Here is a 6413-nt window from a genome sequence, read left to right as displayed (position 1 = left end):
CGGAAGGCTGTAAAGTGCCTAGTCGGAAGATGAGGTACTGTTCCTCCAGTTTGCGTTGGGCTTCACTGGAACAATGCAGCAAGCCAAGGGCAGACGTGGGCAAGAGAGCAGGGTGGAGTGTTAAAATGGCAAGCGACCGGGAGGTTTGGGTCATTCTTGTGGACAGACCGCAGGTGTTCTACAAAGCGGTCGCCCAGTTTACGTTTGGTCTCTCCAATGTAGAGGAGACCGCATTGGGAGCAACGAATGCAGTAGACTAAGTTGGGGGAAATGCAAGTGAAATGTTGCTTCACTTGAAAGGAGTGTTTGGGCCCTTGGACAGTGAGGAGAGAGGAAGTGAAGGGGCAGGTGTTACATCTTTTGCGTGGTCGTGGGGAGGTGCCATAGATGGGGGTTGAGGAGTAGGGGGTGATGGAGGAGTGGACCAGGTTATCCCGGAGGGAACGATCCCTATGGAATGCCGCTGGGTGGGTGAAGGGAAGATGTGTTCGGTGGTGGCATCATGCTGGAGTTGGCAGAGGATAATCCTTTGAATGCGGATGCTGGTGGGGTGATAAGTGAGGACAAGGGGCACCCTATCATGTTTCTGGGAGGGAGGAGAAGATGTGAGGGCTGATGCACGGGAGATGGGCTGGACACGGTTGAGGGCCCTATCAACGACCGTGGGCGGAAAACCTCGGTTAAGGAAGAAGGAGGACATGTCAGAGGAACTGTTTTTGAAGGTAGCATCATCAGAACAAATGCGATGGAGGCGAAGGAACTGAGAGAATGGGATGGAGTCCTTATAGGAAGCGGGGTGTGAGGAGCTGTAGTCGAGGTAGCTGTGGGAGTTCGTAGGCTTGTAATGGATATTGGTGGACAGTCTATCACCAGAGATTGAGACCGAGAGGTCAAGGAAGGGAAGGGAAGTGTCAGAGATGGACCACGTGAAAATGTTGGAGGGGTGGAGATTGGAAGCAAAATTAATAAATTTTTCCAAGTCCCGACGAGAGCATGAAGCAGCACCGTAGTAATCATTGATGTACCGGAGAAAGAGTTGTGGAAGGGGGCCGGAGTAGGACTGGAACAAGGAATGTTCCACGTACCCCATAAAGAGACAGGCATAGCTGGGGCCCATGTGTGTACCCATAGCCACACCTTTTATTTGGAGGAAGTGAGAGGAGTTGAAGGAGAAATTGTTCAGTGTGAGAACAAGTTCAGCCAGACGGAGGAGAGTAGTGGTGGATCGGGATTGTTCGGGCCTCTGTTCGAGGAAGAAGCTAAGGGTCCTCAGATCATCCTGGTGGGGGATGGAGGTGTAGAGGGATTGGACGTCCATGGTGAAGACGGTTGGGGCCAGGGAACTGGAAATTGTTGATGTGACGTAAGGTGTCAGAGGAATCACGGATGTAGGTGGGAAGGGACTGGACAAGGGGAGAGAGAAGGGAGTCAAGATAACGAGAAATGAGTTCCGTGGGGCAGGAGCAAGCTGACACGATCGGTCTACCGGGACAGTTCTGTTTGTGGATCTTGAGTAGGAGGTAGAAGCGGGCCGTCCGAGGTTGGGCGACTATCAGTTTGGAAGCTGTGGGAGGAAAATCTCCAGAGGAGATGAGGTCAGTGACAGTCCTGGAAACAATGGCTTGATGTTCAGTGGTGGGGTCATGGTCCAGGGAGAGGTAGGAGGAAGTGTCTGCGAGTTGATGCTCAGCCTCCGCGAGGTAGAGGTCAGTGTGCCAGACAACAACAGCACCACCCTTGTCAGCGGGTTTTATGACAAACCCATTCTCTCAGGTCCAACCCCAACATTGTCATCAAACCCGCTGACAAGGGTGGTGCTTCTTCTTCACCATGGACGTCCAATCCCTCTACACCTCCATTCCCCCACCAGGATGGTCTGAGGGCCCTTAGCTTCTTCCTCGAACAGAGGCCCAAACAATCCCCATCCACCACTACTCTCCTCCGTCTGGCTGAACTTGGTTCTCACACTGAACAATTTCTCCTTCAACTCCTCTCACTTCCTCCAAATAAAAGGTGTGGCTATGGGTACCCACATGGGCCCCAGCTGTGCCTGCCTCTTTATGGGGTATGTGGAACATTCCTTGTTCCAGCCCTACTCCGGCCCCTTTCCACAACTCTTTCTCCGGTACATCGATGATTACTTCGGTGCAGCTTCATGCTCTCGTCGGGACTTGGAAAAATTTATTAATTTTGCTTCCAATCTCCACCCCTCCATCATTTTCACGTGGTCCATCTCTGACACTTCCCTTCCTTGTCCTCTCTGTCTCAATCTCTGGTGATAGACTGTCCACCAATATCCATTACATGCCTAATGACTCCCACAGCTACCTCGACTACAGCTCCTCACACCCTGCTTCCTGTAAGGACTCCATCCCATTCTCTCAGTTCCTTCACCTCCGTCGCATCTGTTCTGATGATGCTACCATGAAAAACAGTTCCTCTGACATGTCCTCCTTCTTCCTTAACTGAGGTTTTCCACCCACGGTTGTTGACAGGGCCCTCAACCGTGTCCGGCCCATCTCCCGTGCATCCGCCCTCACGCCGTCTCCTCCCTCCCAGAAACATGATAGGGTGCCCCTTGTCCTCACTTATCATCCCACCAGCCTCCGCATTCAAAGGATTATCCTCCGCCATTTCAGCCAACTCCAGCATGATGCCACCACCAAACGCATCTTCCCTTCACCCCCCCCGGTGGCATTCCGTAGGGATCATTCCCTCCAGGACACCCTGGTCCACTCCTCCATCACCCCCTACTCCTCAACCCCCACCTATGGCACTTCCCCATGCCCACACAAAAGATGCAACACTTGCCCCTTCACTTTCTCTCTCCTCACTGTCCAAGGGCCCAAACACTCCTTTCAAGTGAAGCAACATTTCACTTGCATTTCCCCCAACTTAATCTACTGCATTCGTTGCTCCCAATGCGGTCTCCTCTATGTTGGAGAGACCAAATGCAAACTGGGCGACCGCTTTGCAGAACACCTGCGGTCTGTCCGCAAGAATGACCCAAACCTCCCTGTCGCTTGCCATTTTAACACTCCACCCTGCTCTCTTGCCCACATGTCTGTCCTTGGCTTGCTGCATTGTTCCAGTGAAGCCCAACGCAAACTGGAGTAACGGTACCTCATCTTCCGACGAGGCACTTTACAGCCTTCCGGACTGAATATTGAATTCAACAACTTTAGATCTTGACCTCCCTCCTCCATCCCTATCCCCTTTCTGTTTCTTCCCTCTTCCTTTTGTTTTTTCCAATAATTTATATAGGTTTTTCTTTTACCACCTATTTCCATTATTTTTAAATCTTTTATGCCCCCCACCCCCACTAGAGCTATACCTTGAGTGCCCTACTATCCATTCTTAATTAGCACATTTGTTTAGATAATATCACCAACTTCAACACCTCTGTGTTCTTTTGTTCTTTTGTCTGTGACATCTTTTGATCATCTGCTCCTATCACTGCTTGCTTGTCCCTACAACCACACCACCCCCCTCCACTTCTCTCCCCCCACACAACCACCACCCCCCCCCCCAACACTCCTCCTCCTCCTCCCCCCCCACCTCCTAACCTTAAACCAGCTTATATTTCACCCCTCTCCTTGGATTCACCCAGTTCTGCTGAAGGGTCTTGAGGAGTCGAAATGTCAACTCTTTTCTTCTCCACCGATGCTGCCAGACCTGCTGAGTTTTTCCGGGTAATTCTGTTTTTGTTATAGATAGGTTCTTGATTGGTAAGAGGATCAAAGGTTACGGGGAGAAGGCGGGAGAATGGGGTTGAGAAACCTATTAGCCATGATTGAATGGCGGAGCAGAGTCGATGGACTGAATGGCCTAATTTCTGCTCCCATGTCTTATGGTCTTATTATGGACTCCACAATGCTCGGTATTCGGGAATGATGGAGTTTCAGTGACTCCACAATGCTCGGTATTATGGAGTGAGGGAGTTTCAGTGACTCCATAATGCTGCTTTTTCAGGAGTGAGGGAGTTTCAGTGTCTCCACAATGTTCGGTATTTGGAATTGAGGGAGTTTCAGTGACTTGACAATGCTCGGTATTCGGGAGTGAGGGAGTTTGACTCCACGATATTCGGTATTCGGGAGTTAGGGAGTGTTGATTTCACAATGCTCGGTATTGGGGAGTAAGGGAGGTTCAGTGACTCCACACTGCTTGGTATAGGAGAGTGAGGAAGTTTGTGACTCCACACTGCTCGGTACAGGGGAGTGAGGGAGTTTCAGTATCTCCACAATGCTCAGTATTGGGGAGTGAGGGAATTTCAGTGACTGCAATGCTCACTATTCGTGAGTGAGGGAGTTTGTGACTCCACAATGCTCGGTATTTGGTAGTGACGGAGTTTCAGTGACTCCACAATGCTTGGTATTCGGGAGTAGGGCAGATTCAGTGACTCCACGATGCTCACTATTAGGGAATGAGGGAGTTTCAGTGACTCCACAATGCTCGATGTTGGGGAGTGAGTGAGTTTGTGACTCCACCATGCTCAGTATTCGGGAGTGAGGGAGTTTGTGTTGAGATGCTAGTGACAGGTTTCAGGCTCCCTCTAAGTTTTGACCTGTCTTTGTCTCTCAGTCTTTGTGACAATTTGCTTCAGCTTGTTCTGCCCCGATTATTTGTGCTGGCTTATCGTACAGTTGCTCAGTTGTCGGATATGCTAATGGTTGAATTTGGCAGTTGTGTTGGGGAAGCTGATGAAAGGCCTCAGCGTGAATACTGCAGTTGGGTCGCTATAAGAAAATTGCAGCAAACAGTTCTCCTCCAAGTGCTGACATTGTCCTATCAGTAATCAGAACAGCTCTCACCCCTGCTCTGTTCCCTGATTTACTGGAGCTGATGTGTGGTTATGTGAATTGCTGTAGTTTTAGCATCCACTGTTTTCCTCCATTTATCCTCTTTATTCCCCTCATCTTTTTCAGGAACTGTACCTCATTATCCGGATTAGCTTTCGTGGCCATGTTGCTCGTGTTTTTGCTCTTTGCTAGTCTGATCCTGTGTGCTTTGCAGTTGACCTTGCAGCTGGCTAGCAGCTTGGCTCCAAGTGCCTATTGCATCTATCAGCATTTTTACGTCACAGTTTCTGTGAAATACAAATTCCCCTCTCCAGATATTTTCAGGCTGCACTTTCACTAACATGCGCACCTATCGATGTAGAAACCCATCTGTGTATCCCTGAACTGCCTGGGTAGTCCTGTTTGGCGACTGAGCACAACGTAACCTTCATGTTGTGCTTAAATTAGCAGCTTCCCATGTGACAAAGCGTTATTATGGACTGAGATTCAAACGGATGTCTGGTTCACCCGATTCTACCAATTTCAAAGGCAGGGCTGCAGAATAATTCTGTCAACAGGGAGAATTATAAGGTAGTATTTTAATCAAGGTGCTTGGTGAGGGTTTGGGGGTGGATTATATGGATTAACAGTGGAATTGAGTTATAGACTGTGACCTGCCCAAGCGTTATTTTGTACAAATAGAATAACAGTTGCCTGGAAGTGAGTTACACGTTAGAATCTAATCAAATGGTTCAGGTGGATTAGAAATAGAATAGCAGACACCCAGGTGCCAGACCGCTGGGATTACTGCTGGTTGTGCCTATCACTGACGTACTGATGAGTGACTGCTTTTCCATCTTCCTTCACTGATGTATTGACGGGTGGCTGTACTGAGGGCCTGTCGTTGATGAATAACATGATGTCCTTAGTTTAACAACTGAGGCAAAGTTCTCCCAGCCCAAGTTTCCCTGTGGAGGTTACCTTTCTCCCCACTACCCTAGCTCTATATACAAGGTGGTTGTTTGGTCTGCACCTTGTATTTAAAGCCAGCTGGAATCCTCTGCTGTGCAATTTGTACTTGATTCAGCACTCTGCAGTTGCATGTGGGTGCTGAAAGGTGAACTGAGGGCTGAGATGAAGACAGGGTTCGGTACTAGGGGGCTGAGGTTGGAGTTGTACCCTTCCTGCTTGGTCTGGGAAAAGTTGGACTGAGCATCAATATGGAGGATGAACTATACGGAGAGCATTGCTCTCCATTGTGATCTGGGCTGGTATAAATCGTCAGCCCTGCCCTGACTGCAGCACACAGGGCGGAGCAGCATACTCACTTACCGGCAGCGTTGCTATGGGAAATCAGGGCACCACCTCTATTCTCCGCCCTCCTAGCTCCGCAACAAGCCATCTGGGCTGTGTGTGGCCCTGAGCGCTCTCCTGGTTACAGCAGAGCAGAGCACAGTGCCTTGAGGCACTTGTAGGACAGGCCAGACCAGGTTCCTTTCCTGATGTGGCAACTGAAGCTGAATCACTGCGCAAGGTACTACAGGCCCAGAGACATACTGCCAATACCACCTGACTCTGAACATACTTGCAGACAGGCGTGTTGTGAACAGAAGGTTCTGCAGTGGTGTGCACAGG

At 49.8% G+C, this 6413-nt stretch overlaps 1 protein-coding gene across 4 annotated transcripts in view; it reads left to right on the top strand.

The window, feature by feature from the left end:
• The first annotated feature begins 5349 nt into the window (after positions 1-5349).
• The window catches only part of madd (MAP-kinase activating death domain), a 277971-nt gene continuing 276907 nt past the window's right edge, over positions 5350-6413 (top strand). For all 4 annotated transcript variants that reach the window (XM_041197546.1, XM_041197545.1, XM_041197544.1 and 1 more), the window contains exon 1: positions 5350-5369. The gene's annotated coding sequence lies outside the window, so the exon portion shown is untranslated. The remainder of the gene's footprint in view (positions 5370-6413) is intronic.

Source organism: Carcharodon carcharias, chromosome 10, assembly GCF_017639515.1.
Source record: "Carcharodon carcharias isolate sCarCar2 chromosome 10, sCarCar2.pri, whole genome shotgun sequence".
Classification (NCBI taxonomy): domain Eukaryota; kingdom Metazoa; phylum Chordata; class Chondrichthyes; order Lamniformes; family Lamnidae; genus Carcharodon; species Carcharodon carcharias.
This window is presented reverse-complemented; position numbering and strand designations above follow the sequence as displayed.